General features: G+C 41.2%; 1 long non-coding RNA gene and 1 other non-coding gene across 4 annotated transcripts in view; one reads left to right on the forward strand and one right to left on the reverse strand.

Annotated features, from left to right (window-relative positions):
* The window catches only part of Gm30700, a 39834-nt gene that overhangs the window by 21387 nt on the left and 4338 nt on the right, over positions 1-14109 (reverse strand). For both annotated transcript variants that reach the window (XR_877519.1, XR_877518.1), the window contains exon 3: positions 12943-13017. This is a non-coding gene — a long non-coding RNA (predicted gene, 30700). The remainder of the gene's footprint in view (positions 1-12942; positions 13018-14109) is intronic.
* LOC433198 lies at positions 5399-13886 on the forward strand. 2 transcript variants are annotated; one of them, XR_877521.1, is made up of 5 exons: positions 5399-5473; positions 9077-9230; positions 9366-9503; positions 10176-10418; positions 13653-13886. It is a non-coding gene; the product is annotated as an uncharacterized LOC433198 (transcript). The 2 variants fall into 2 exon arrangements; XR_877520.1 differs by having other exon boundaries at positions 10176-13886.

Genomic DNA, 14109 nt, shown 5'->3' on the forward strand with positions numbered 1-14109 from the left:
TCTTATTTTTTTAAAGCTTTAAAATATGAAGTTTATCTTTTATGTCATTTTTATGAATATGACATATTCCTTAGAAACACAGCCCAAGGTGATGAAGGACAAGGACATGGCTAAGGTGGATACATTGATGGCTGGGATAGGTGTGAGGCAGGACAACTGAGGTAGAAATAGAGATTTTAACAAATTAACAGAAATGGAGATTTTTAACAAATCTGCCTACTAAAGGAGTGGTTACTGAGTATATTTAGATATCAATATCCATTGGGATGTGTAGTTGAGATATGGCATTATGTAAATGATTCCTCATAAAAAACAAGCTCCGTCTATGCATGGAGACTCATGACTGCAAGCCTAGAACTTGGGACACTGAAGCAAGAGGAACACAAGTTCGAGGCCAGCCTATGTTACACAGTGATTCTCTGTCAAATGTCCCACATCTTTAATGCCAGCCCTGGAGAGGCAGATAGATCTCTGTGAGTATCAGAGCATTCAGGAGATCTGACACCCTCATACACATACATGCAGTCCAAACACCAATGTACATAAAACAAGAGCCTGTCTCAAAGAAAGAAAAGCAGATAGATAGATAGATAGATAGATAGATAGATAGATAGATAGATAGATAGATGATAGATAGATAGATAGATAGATAGATAGGTGATGAAATACTGAAGGACTACTCATGAGATATTTTAGAAATACAGAAAAAAGAAAGGGAAATGAAACTATTACCAGAGAAAGCTACTGCTAAACTTGAAATATTTTGTTTGTAATTTATATTCATAAAATCATAACCCACATATAATTCATATTCCTTTCTTCCCACATATTTAGCACAAATATTTTTGTAATTATTATTTTTAATTTAAATTATTTTATTTATTTATGTTTCAATTATTGCCCTCCATTCTTCCTCCTGCAGTTCCTCATCCCATTCCTCTTCCCCCTTGTCTTTAAGATGGTACTCCCACCCTACCAGGCCTCCCCCTTCCCTGGAGCCTCAAGGCTCTCAAGGTTTAAGTACATCTTCTCCCACTGAGGCCAGAGCAGGTAGACTTCTGCTATGTATGTGCCAGGGGTCTTGAGCTGTCCTGTGTATGCTCCTGGTTGGTGGCTCAGTCTCTGGGAGTTCCCTGGAGTCTGGGTTAATTGAGAGTGTTGGCCTTACTATGGGGTCATCCTCTTCCTCAGCTTATTCAGTTCTTTCCCAAATTCAACTATAGGGGTCCCAACTTCAGCCCAATGGTTGGGTGTACGTATCTGCATCTGTCTCAGTCAGCTGCTGGTAGGGCCTCTCTAAGGACAGCCATGCCAGGCTACTGTCTGTAAGCACATCATAGCATAGTAGTGTCAGGTCTTGGTGTCCACCCATAAGATAGATCTCAAGTTGGGACAGTCATTGGACTTCCTTTCTTTTAGTTTTTCTTCTCCATTGTTGGCCCTACAGTAGTGGGGACTACAGGAACAATTCTGAGTCATGAATCTTGACTGTAGGTTAGTAACCCTGTCCTTCTTCTTGAGACCCCTGAGTTGAGGTTGATTTAAAAGCCTCCTCCCAGAGGAACTGCTTTCACAGTACCGGAACGCACTGTGCAAAGTTCCAAACCATGGAAGCAGCCAACAGTCCTCACCAACTCCGGTGCCTGTGAACCACACAATGAGGCCAGTTATGGTGTGATAACCCTAAGGTACAGTAGTGGCATTTATTCCCTAGTGGCTACTAATAGCTAAGTGTACTTAAGGCCTGCTCAACAAGAGCAAAAGCATGCCTGATACTGGAATCCTAGCCAAATATCAGGGCTAGCGAGATCATGAATCTTGGAGGAAACTCCACAACCATCAATTCATTAAGCCAGCATGATCCCTAACTAAATTCTAAACATTTGTCCTTATACTCTCAGGTAAGTCTGGTCCTTCTCCTCCAATCAAAGAAACATCTCTTTGCTTCAGATGGAGACCATTGCAGGAAACCACAACCAATCAAAATGCATAACTGTGGAGCCCAGTACCAATTGGTACATCTACATTACAGATCCTGAACCTAAGGGTCAGGCATCGTTGCAGAAGGGAGCAGGGAGTGGAAAGATTGTAAGAGCTGAAGGACCAGAGAATTTACCGTTAAATTGTGTCTCCTAGGAATGTCAGAAAGTACACTGATGTGACCTCACTGGCATGACTGTTTAAACATGACCTGAACAGTAACAATAGAGATATACATGTTAATGTGGATAGAGTTGGGGAACCCATAAGGCCTCAGCCACACAGAGAGCACTATAGGCAATTATGGAGTGCCAAGAGTGGACAAAGAGTCTTCCCTAGAGAAGAGCATACCAGTTGGTTATCCGATACCAAATAGCCCCAACAACATACATAAAAATAACATTATACAGACGGAGCAAGTTGTATGTTCGCATTTAAAATATATGTATGCACATATTTGTGTGTGTATGCATGTGCGTGTGAGTATGTGTGTGTAGGAGGGAAGAAAGGGTATGGAGAAACTATGTGATTATATTATAATCTCCAAAAATTAAAGAAGTCATAAGAATAATAAAAAGAGAGGTGAGGGAACTTGTTTCTGCTGTTGCCGTGTGGAATCATGGGAGGTGCAGACCCTGACCCAACTCTCAATCTTCTGGCTTGTTGATTTTTGATTTTCCAGACTCTAGAACTGTGGGCAGTAAATTCTGACTGCTTACAAATTAGCAAGACTAAGGTATTTTGTTATAGCATCCTGAGTAGATTAAAACTGTGGTGTGAAAGGGCTGGCTCAGCCTATCAGGTCTAACCTAGACACCCAGAGTGATTAGATCACTGAGAAGGAAGGCTCAAGACAGAGATCCCAATTTCTGGCTCTAATGTAGTGTCGATTTTGTTATATTAGAAATGTCTCTCTGAAAGCAACAACTCTCTTTTGCTGTGTCTTCTAGATCTCACATTCCGTAATTAATTTGCCCTTGCCAATCAACTGCTGGTTATCACATCAACTGTTCCTATCATATCCTCCTTCTGCATGTTACCACACAGCACTGACCCAAAGGGCTCTTCATTCACTGGTGTTGCACCACACGGCTCTGTGTGTGTGTGTGTGTGTGTGTACAGTTTAATGTCAATTTATTTGGAGAAAATTATCTTTTACTTTTTAAAATAATTAAAATAATTAAAATATTTTATTATTTTATGTACATTGGTGCTTTGACTGCATATATGTCTGTGTGAGAGTGTCAGATCTCCTGTTATAGACAGTTTTGAGATGCCATGTGAGTGCTGGGAATTGAACTCCGGTCTTTTGGAAGTGCAGCCAGTGCTCTTAACGACTAAACTATTTCTCCAGCCCTGAAAATGACCTTTTCCAAGACTTATTTATTTAGCTGGGAATATGGAACATGTATCCACATAGACTCATGACCACACACATATAAACATGCACACACATAAACACACACACACACACACACACACACACACACACACAAATACTGCATATTCATTCATAAAAAATAAGTTTATAATTACAAAAACATGTTCTCACTTTTAACAGCTGAATAGTATTCCATTGTATAAATGAACCACATTTTCTATATCCATTCTTCAGTTGAGGGACATTTCAGTTGTTTCTAGTTTCTGGCTATTACAAATAAGGGTGATATGAACATAGTGGAACACTTGCCCCTGTGGCATATTGGACCATTTTGGGGGCATATGCCCAAGAATGGAATAGTTGGGTCTTCAGGTAGATCTATTTCCAATTTTCTGAGGAACCATCAGATTGATTTCCAGAGTGATTATACCAGTTTGCAATCCCACCAGCAGAGGAGAAGTGTTCCTCTTTTTCCAATCCTCTCCAGTATCTGCTGTCACCTGAGTTTTTAATCTTAGCCACTCTGGTTAGTAAGAGGTAGAATCTCATTTTGATTGGCATGACCCTGATGACTAAGGACTGAACATTTCTTTAAGTACTTCTCAGTCATTCAAGATTCTTCTGTTGTGAATTCTCTGTTTAGCTCTGTACCCCATTTTTTATCGGGTTACTTGAGTTTTGGAGGTTGATTTCTTGAGTTCTTTATAAATTTTGGATATTAGTCCTTTATTGGATGTAGGATTAGTGAAGATTTTTCCCTAATCTGTAGGTTGCCAATTTGTCCTATTGACTATGTCCTTTGCCTTACAGGAGTGTTTCAGTTTCATGAGGTCCTATTTATCAATTGTTGATCTTAGAGCCTGAGTCATTGGTGTTCTGTTCAGAAAACTTTCCCCTGTGCCAAAGAGTTTAAGGCTCTTTCCCACTTTCTCTTATGTTAGATTCAGTGTATCTGGTTAAATGGATGGAACTAGAAAATATCATCTTGAATGAGGTAACTCAGAGACCAAACGGACATGTATGGTATGCTATCACTGATAAGTAGATATTAGCCAAAAAGTACAGAATACCTAGGATACAACCTACAGACCACAAGAAGTGTAACAAGCAGAAATGCCCAAGTGAGAAGGCTTCAACCCCACTTAGAATGGGGAAGGAAATAATCACCACGGGAGGCAGAGTGAGGGAGGGACCTAGGTGGGAGAGGAGATGGGGAGGGGAAAGGGAAACAGGATCAGATATGGGGGTCGGGGAAAGGACAGGGGAGAAACACAGTGCCAAAAGAATAAATGAAATAAGCAGCCTTGGGGAGTGGAAAATGGAGGGACCCTCAGTCATCCAAGGATCATTTAAGTTCTAGAAGTCGTATAAAAATAATAGAGTGTGATATCCTTGCATGTCAGATAAATAAGATTGTACAGAACAAGCTAACCTTTGATAACAGGCTAGTGGAGGTGTCTAGACTGTATACATAAAGTTTCCTTTTCTGTTTACAGAGATCTCACGCAAAACAAGCACACACAGTTTTGCTTTATTCTTCTTTGCAGAAAATCTATCCCCCACTGACTGGGCTGGCATCATTTCAGTCTGAATAGCCTCCCACCCCTTGGGAAACCACCCCACTTCTACACCATGGGGTTCTGTGATACTGTCAATCAGACTACACTGCCTGTGTAAGTAGACTACATAAGGTATCTTGTAGCCACAAGGTGTTTTTCTTTTGTTTGCAATTATGTAAACTAATGGGTAAACAGTTTGGATTAACGATAGTAATGGTCATGATAGTTGTGTTTACTGAATAAAAGATGCTAAATGTGTCTTAGAATTGGATGAGCAAAAACTGGTCACTATAAAAAAAGAAAGAGGGGCAACACACTGCTCTGCCAGGCTTTCCTCACTTCCTAATTGTGCCCACTGACATCTGAGAAAAAAGAAGACGATGTTTAGAAGTAATATCCCATATAGAGTTAACAAAACCCAATGGTTTGGTCCAATCAAGTCCGCTCTATATTCAAAATAGCCTCTGACGTGCATGCCAACTTTTGCAGAGCCAGTAGTGGACTGGGAAGAAACAAGCTGGTAGCAGAGAGTGAAGACTCCATATGTTGATTGGTAAGAACATTACAGGACCCAGATGAGAAGCTGGGGATCCTAATGTGTGGGGGTGTGCCCTTGCTCCTGGAAGAAAGTCATGCTGGAGGAGGGACAGTGTGATCGGATGTCATTCTCCTTTGTTCAGTTCAAATTATGTGCCGGAGATGTCATGGGGGTGGATTCATTTGGACCCCTGGAGGCAAGGGCTGTGAGCAAATGGGGGTGGCTTCTGTGGGGATGCTCTGAGTTTACCAACCGAAAGGATAGCGTGGAGGAGGAGGGTGAGGAGGAGGTGGAGGATGAGGAAGGAGAAGTAAATTATCATCCTTATCATGCAGGGCATCATTCTCCCTGCTGGGAAATGGGCTGCCTTAGAGGGCCAGAGACCTAAAATAGACCTTTGCCCATGACTCAGAGGTTGCCTTGCCCTTGCTCTGATGACTTAATTTGCCTGACGTGTTGGTGCCATGTGAGTCATACCGCCTAGTAAATGGAGTCCAGTGCTCTTGAAATGGTGGATTTACCTCACTGAGGGATTTGTGATGACTCTTTGTCTGTCTGTCTGTCTGTTTGTTGACCACCTGTTTTATCTGTTTTATGTCCCCACATTGTTTGCCAAGGTCTTAAAAATATTCGGTATGCTTGGCTGAACTGCAGCTTTTTGAAATGCTTATTTAAAATCCTAGCCTCCCTCAAGTACATCAGAATGTGACCGTGCTTAGGAGCTAAAAGAGTTAAAATAAAATCATTAGGTCAAGGCCTGATCCAATGCTATTGAGGCAATCAGACACACCCAGAGGGAATGTTTTATGTGGACATAGAGTGATAATGGCCATGTTCCAGTCAAGGAGAAGGGTCTAGAATAAAGCAACTCTGCCAACACCTGGCCTGCTAGGTCTTCCAGACTTCCAAACAGTGAGACTGTGAATGTCTGTGAGCCACCTGGTCAGTGGAACTTCCTTACATTAGCCCCAGCAGACAGATAATGCAGGATTGCTTCTATCCCACCCGCCCTGTGCTAACCATTGCCCTGGAGGAGGCAGCCTGTGCCATGTCCTGGGAGAGCCTGTGTGGCTCATTCCACCAAGGCTGGTTTATGCACACTCAGCACATGGCTCTTCACTCTGTGGCCCATACATTTCCAAGTGCCAAACGGCAAAGTTATTATTTTTTTTCCACATTAAAAAAATGTCAAGCTGATCAAAGAAACAAACACTTTTAATGAAACATATGTGGGACACTTAGAAGGAGAAGATTTACAACGTGTCTGCTGTGAAACCAGAAGGCTTATGGAAAGTGTGAAGTCGGAGGACAAAGATACCAGGCTCTGACGCCAGAGGAGACATGGCCTAAATATTAAACAGAAGGGAAAAATAATTCCCTTCCATAAAATCACAATTCATTTCCGCATCTAACATAAATCACTAATACACACGCAGGGCGTTCTCATCTAGCCAGACTCAGTTCTTTCCACACCCATCACCATGATGTACACTTTGATCTCGGGGAAGGAAATTAAATTCAGGCACTGAGATATAAAATTCTCAGGGTTGCTTAAAAACCGAGTTGTAAGTAGGTTCCCTCCCCTATTAGAATTTTTAAGGATTAATAAAAATGTGGGCATGTTTTGTCTAGCCTTAAATAGTAGATGATGTCTTCCTTTTGAATTCTGGGACTGAAATAAAATCCTTTCTAAGGATAGGACAGTGATTTCTCTTTGAATGCTGGTGTCACTGACATTGTATTCAGGGTGGTCACATATTTCAAGTGACACAAAGCTGTTTGTTTGTTTGTTTTAATACTTTATGTATTGAGTTGATGCTATTTAAATAACCAGAGAAGCCCCTGGTGCATATGTGTGGTAGCCTGGATGGTTTTTATGGGGGATATAGTATGTATTTGCCATGCTACCTAATGTGTGACCCCAGCATTCTTTCCCTTGTATTTATAAAACATCTTACCTTAGAGCCAGTGGTAACTGTACTCTTAGAAATTGAGAAATTCTAGTGCTGGTGGTAGTTGCAAGCTCAGACATTGGGTAGTATAGGAAGGGCCCCCGAGCGAGAATTAATGCTGGCCCCACCTTATCGTGACTCTTCTTTCCTGTTATTTCTTATTTGCCTCCGTTTGGGTCCCCAAGGATGGGGTCTGCAATACTCTCTAAGAAAATTTCCCTTTCTTATCTCCTAAAATGATTAGGGAAGTCATGAACTAGGGGCCTTCAAGTGGATCTAAAGATATATGAACACATATGAATGAGTGTTGGTATAGGGGTGTGGGAACATATCGTAATGTGTGAAGGAGTGTGAAAGTCAGTGAGGGAGAGTGTGAACAAGTGTGGGGTGTGGTAGGGTGTGTGAGTGTGTGGGAGACTGATGTGACCGTGTGAGGGTGTCAGTAAGTGTTTTAGTGGCTATGCTTTGAAGTATGTAAGGGTGTGTAGGTATGTGAAGGAGTCTGTGTGAAAGAGTGTATGTATATGAATGAGTGTGAGCTTATGGTGGCGCACGCCTTTAATTCCAGCAACCTGGAGGCAGAGGCAGGTGGATCTCTGTGAGTTTGAGGCCATCCTGGTCTACATAGTGAGTTCCAGGACAGCCAGGGCTACACAGATAAACCCTGTGTCTAAAAGCCAAACAGAACAAAACTAAAAGAACAAACAAAATGTGTGTGAGATCGTGTAGCTCTGTGTCTCTGTGTGTGTGTGTCTGTGTGTATGTATATGTGTGTATGTGCATGTGTGTGCTTGCCGCACACACCTTTGTGTAGAAGGCAAGGATGGAGACATGGTCAGGGTTTAGGGTTATTCCCTTCTGTGAATTCAAGTAAAGAGACATCTTGTGGGGCTTGACTCTCGGTTCTCAAGTGACAGGGTGGCAGTCGGGTTTAAGTGGTTCAGCTTCCATGGCACTCCTGGTGGGACAGTTCTAGGGACCAAGACACGGCCCAGCTTCCAATTCAGCCTCTTTCCCTCCATGTCTTTATTTCTACCCGAAGGCAGATTGTTCACTCGCCATCTGTGGTTTGCAAACCTCTGAACATCACAAAGCTCCTTTCTTTCATTTTATTCCTTGGAATCTTTAGGAAAAAAAAAAACCTTAGTTCTGTGAGGATTTTATATAGTATGACTTGGCCAAAGTCACTCCCCCTCCCCCACATCCTTCCAGATCCATCTCTCTTGTCTACCTAGCCAACTCCATGTCCTCTGAAAAGAAATCCAAAACTTCCTCATTGAATCCAGGTTGTGCTGCCCATATATTCTTGTATATATGGCCTTCTCCTGGGGTAGGTCTTACCTACCAGTGACAACACTATTAAAGAAAACTGACTCTCCCCCCCTTAGCAGCTGTATACTGCCAATAGCTCCTTAGATAGGGGTGGGATTTAGTGCCCCCCTCCCCTCTCTGTGCTGGGATCTGGCCTGCCTTACGTTTGTACAGGTCTTGTGCATGCTGGTACAGTGTTGCTTTAGAGAGTCTGTGAATGCGCTTAGTGTGGTTCTTCACAGATTATTTCAACCTAGATATAGGTTTGAATTTTCTATACATAGATCTCCTTGATTTTAGTAGAATGAACTTAATTGTTAAGCATTGCTAAATTTAGGATAATTATTTTTCTCAGGCTGCTCTCTCCTATCCATGGGTGCTAGAGCACAGCGATCACGGCTCTGAAGTTGGCAGTTGTATTTTTTTTTTTTTAACTTCAGAACAGTCCTCTCCATGGAAGAAATTGTCTGGATCTTTCTGTGCCCACCACTCCCTGCTCCTGTATCTTGGTAATGTGATCATAACCTTTCTCCATGAGTCGGGGGTAGGGGGGAGTGTCGCTGTTTAATGAGAACAAGCCAGTGTCAAAGGCATAATGACCTGGGAAATTAAAGAGATTATTTTTTATTTGCCTATTGCAACAGGGAGAGTATTCATTAATGAGGAATGTCTCAGAGAAGGCAGAAACAAGGAGAGAAGAGTTTCCTAGAGGTGAGCAGCCAAAAAACCTTCACCATCCTTAGAGCACAGCCTGGAGTGATAGAACATTGATTCCTACATGGGTGAGTAGGTTGTTCTTTGAATGTTCCCACCAAATATGAGAAGATGCAGGTATTTCTCACCCATCTCTGTTTTCTGAAAGCTCCCTTCCAAGCTCAAAGGCATGAGAGCAAGTCAGCTGTTATGCCATCTTCAGAAGTGCTAACTTTTGGCTTTGTGTCGCCAAGCTTCTAAGATTTAATAATTGTGACCACTGCTTGTCGTTTTAATTGCACTCCCAGGAAAAATAATATAATAATAAGTACTCATTAGATCACTCTTACATAAGTGAATAAATTTAAAAAAGAATGTCATGTATACTGTTTTAAAGAATTGTTTTTATTATTTCTGCTTGTATGTTTCTGTATAGCGTTGGGTTAAGAACATGTGGTTTCAGGTATTCTTGGAGGTGTTGGGCTTCCTGAGGCTGAAGCCACCAAATGTGGGTACTGGAAACCAAGCTCTGGTACTTTGAAGAGTCATATATGCTGTTAACTGCTGAGTCATCTCTCTAATGCCATGTCCATCATTTTGAAAATTAGTCACTAGTGCTATATCTGTCAAGATTTTGGTAGTCTCGTTTGATAAAGTTATCTTTAGAAAATGTCAATCATTCCAAAGCTCTCACAGGAATATGTCTGGATGAATCGTAGAAGATAGTAACTAAAGTTTTTTTTCCTCAATAATTGTTACAGCGACGTCAGTCTTCCACTTCTTAAACCAGTGCTGTTAAAGAAGTCACCCAAATCCAAAAGAAGCCAATAGGAAACACATATTAGTATTTTTAACTTATGATGAAGATCATGGAATATCCAGTCATTGCAAGAAGATGGCTTTTTGAAGAAAAGAGGGGATTCGATTTAAAAAAAAAATCTAACAATCAAAGGACGTAGGGAATAGAGATTATACTGACACAGGAGATGAAGGTGTTCGTTGCGGTAGGTAGCATGCCCCTTCCCTTCAGGTAAACTCTTGGACATTGAATAAGATTCTATATAGCATGAAGTCTAGAAACCCCCAAACAGGTTTAGGTGTTTCAAAGCAGACTGAAACCTTTGCCATCAGCATTCTGTGGAAAGGACCCTTGTTTCAATTCTACTGTGCAACCATCAGGGAGAAATGGTAGTGGGGGCTGTCAGGGTTGCTGCCTCTTTGTGTGTTATCTTTTAGCTTTCCTTTCCTTTCCCTGGCATTATAAAATATAAAATATAAAGAAAAGATGCACCTACATGATTAGAAGCCTTATGTCTAGGTTATCTTTTTTATTAGAATTAGTGACCCAATAACATCTAATAACCTTCAGGTAATGCTGGAACGTGTATCTCTAGTCCTTATAGCCACATATTATCAATTTGTATAAAACATGTGAATTAATATGAGGTTTAGCTTTCAGATAAGCCATGTGCTTGTCTCCAGAAAAAGCAGAATCCAGCCCTAGAAGGCTAAGGATGATTACAATATTCAGAGAGAAAAGGAAGCATATACCCCAGAATTTGAAAAGTCTTTGCAGAATGTATCTGTATCTGAGTTCTCTAAGGTTGTGGGTTGGGATCTGTTGTTGTTGTTTTATATGTGAGAGCCTCATAATAAATCTCATTTGTGTACCACCAACTATCACATTCTAAGCAATGACTTTCAAATTGTGAGCAGATGGACTGGAGTCCAGTAATGGTATGTCTGTAGAAAGGACTTGTGAAATAATATTCCCCAACATTGGTGAGAAAGAACATCTGATGTTCCCTGTACACAAAGAAAAATGTTTATCATGAGTTAAGGATTTAAACGTCTGGGACATTCACACACACCCTTATAAAGCTGCAGGAAGAATCCTGGCAATATGCTCACATGGTGTGTGTGTGTGTGTGTGTGTAATTTACAGAAGTCACATATTTTGATGCAATTGATCAGAATTGCCCATGTCTTTCCATCTGAGAAATACCTTTGTCACACTTCCCTGTGTGTTGGACAGTTGGGATAGCCATTGTCATATTTTGGAAGAGGAAATTTAATTGAGAGTGCACTTATGTCAGATTTTGGTTGGATATATTTACATTGTTCCAGTTACTTTTGTATAAAGTGTAATTGTTTAAGTTGATTGTCTAAGTACCCAAATCAGTACCCCACACCTTTCTGTCACTCACTTTGTCAAATCATCTACTCATGGCACAAAGCTATAGGGCCACAAGTCACAGTCTGGTGTAAAGATATTCACTAGCACCAATGCATGGCACTCATTATGAACAGCCAGGTGCTGTCAATGCAAAGTTCTTCCACTTGCAAGCTATACAAAAAAAAATGTAAAATCAAACACTCAGCTCTCATTAATAGCTAATCAGAGTAGAAACTATTCACCAGAAATAAATCCCGGGATTTATCTAGCTCAACAAAACTGTAATTGTATTACCTGTTTTTAAAGAGGTAGTTCCCTAAATTTATTAAATGCATCTCCGCATGACTTAGGTTCTCTCTCTGCTCTACCTACAAAAGGCTTGGGACACTTGACTCTAGGAAGAGCTTTTTTTTCCCACCTGGTTCTGATGTCCTTGAGCTGAGTGAGGGGTTGGACCTAGACTTGTGTGTGAAGGGTTAGCTGTTGATGGGTGGCTTGTCCTGGTGTCCTTGGTTTGAAACATGGAGATGCTGTTTCTGGAGATGTGAGATAACCCAAAAAGTATGCTCTATTGTGAGTATAGAAAGGTAGACAGTATGGTTGGGCAGATGATCAAAGGAACAGGAAGAAAACAGGAGGCAAACTCAAGTAGTCAATCCTTAACATCTCCTTTCAGACTGCTTCTAGTGTCCTTTTGGCATAGCCCGTCAGGAAACCCTGGCAAAGGAGAAGTATGGTGTGGTGTGTGTAGTTGTAACTCCAATGGTGTTGACATGGGCATCATGGGTGGTAGTAGAACATGTGTCTGGCTTTGGTCTCTGATTCCTCGGAAGGATACTCTAAACTCTCAATATCCTGAAAACTGAGTGTATTTGCTCTTCATGAGCCCTGTGGATTGTACAGCAATTCTGACTAATAGATGACTCCTAGGGGATGGTTACCATATCCTGTGAAGCTTGGGTCCTGGAACCTCAAGTAAGGACAGACATTCAGACACACATACAGAAAATCTGTGGTCAAGTGGGGTGAGTCATACCTATTGCTGCTACAACCTGCAACTTCAGTGTGTTTATTATGTACAGCACAGGGAGGAAGGGTTAGCCAGTGTAGGTAGGAGGTATAAGTAGGCAAGCTGTCTCAGGCTGTAAACATCCATGAGAAAGAGGAAACTACAGTTGCTACTTTTTATACACACTGATAAATCCTCTATACACAATCCTCCTTTATTTCCATTTCAGAGTCTGACCTACATGGGGAACGGCTCTGCCAATTTCCTCTAGGATTGAGGCTTTGGACTCCTTCACAAGGGCTGTGCCCCATGTCAATGAATGTTCAGTCAGGATTCTACTCACCAGAAAGACTAGTCAAGTGATGAAAGTTTCAGAGTGAGCCTTAAACCAGTATGATCTCTGGGCAGGAGACAAGAGCTGGGGATCGAATAAAACCGAATGGACAATTATTTAATCAGTCATGCCTACTGAATGAAACTCTAAAAAACTTAGACCACCAAAGCTCATAACTTCCTTTTTGGTGAACATACCAATATTCTAGGACAGGGATGTATCTTGGCCTTTCAAAGTGTAATTACAACTCATTTTGTGTCCCAACATTTGATCCATGTGTACTTGGTAGAAATGCATATTTTGCTGTTGTTTGGTAGAATGCTCTGTGTATATCTCTCTGGTACAGTGAACTTATAGAACGTCCAACTCTTTTCTTCCCAGTCTTCTGTCTGTTTGCTTATCACCCTTGAAAGTGAGGTTTCATAGTCACCTATTATGTGTCTACTTGAGGTTGCAGTCACTATTAAGTGTCTACTTCTGTCTTTCAGTCTGTCATTGCTTGTTTCATATGTTTATAAACTCTGATGTTTGTTGCATATATGCTAATTATTTTATCTTTTTGATGAATTAACCCTTTAATGACTATATAATGCTATTCTTTGTTTTCTGGTCTCTTCTAGTGAATTCCAGCTTAATTATATTGGCTAAGACCGCTATCTGTTGTGGCTTGAATGTGTTTGAAATCCACAGGCTCATGTGTTTGAAATCTTGCTTTTCAGATGATAGTGCTGCTTGGAAAGGTTGTGAAACCTCTAAGAGTTAGATCCTGATGGAGACAAGGGGTCAGTGGGGATAGCCCATGGCTCTTTACAGTCTGGCCCTGCTTCCTGGTCTTCCTCTGCTTCCTGACTGTTGAAACAATGTGTCCCACCAGACTCATGCTCTTTCCTCTTCATGATGGATTGATTGTACCACTTTGTAACCTTAAACTGGAATAAACACCTTTTCTATTATGTTGTTGTGGCCGTTTTATTGCATCAATGCCTAAAGTAACTAAAGCATATCTTTTGGTACAATGAAAGCAGCACACATAGAGACATGCCAAGCATGATGTGTGTGGATAGGGGAGTGTGCCTTACCAAAGAATAGTTTGGTATTCTGGAGTATGATGGATTGGAGCATGAAAGCAGAAGGGTGAATAGGAACCAGCCCACCAAGGGCACTAACTTTCATACC

The sequence above is a fragment of the Mus musculus genome, chromosome 18 (assembly GCF_000001635.26).
Source record: "Mus musculus strain C57BL/6J chromosome 18, GRCm38.p6 C57BL/6J".
Taxonomy (NCBI): Eukaryota; Metazoa; Chordata; class Mammalia; order Rodentia; family Muridae; genus Mus; species Mus musculus.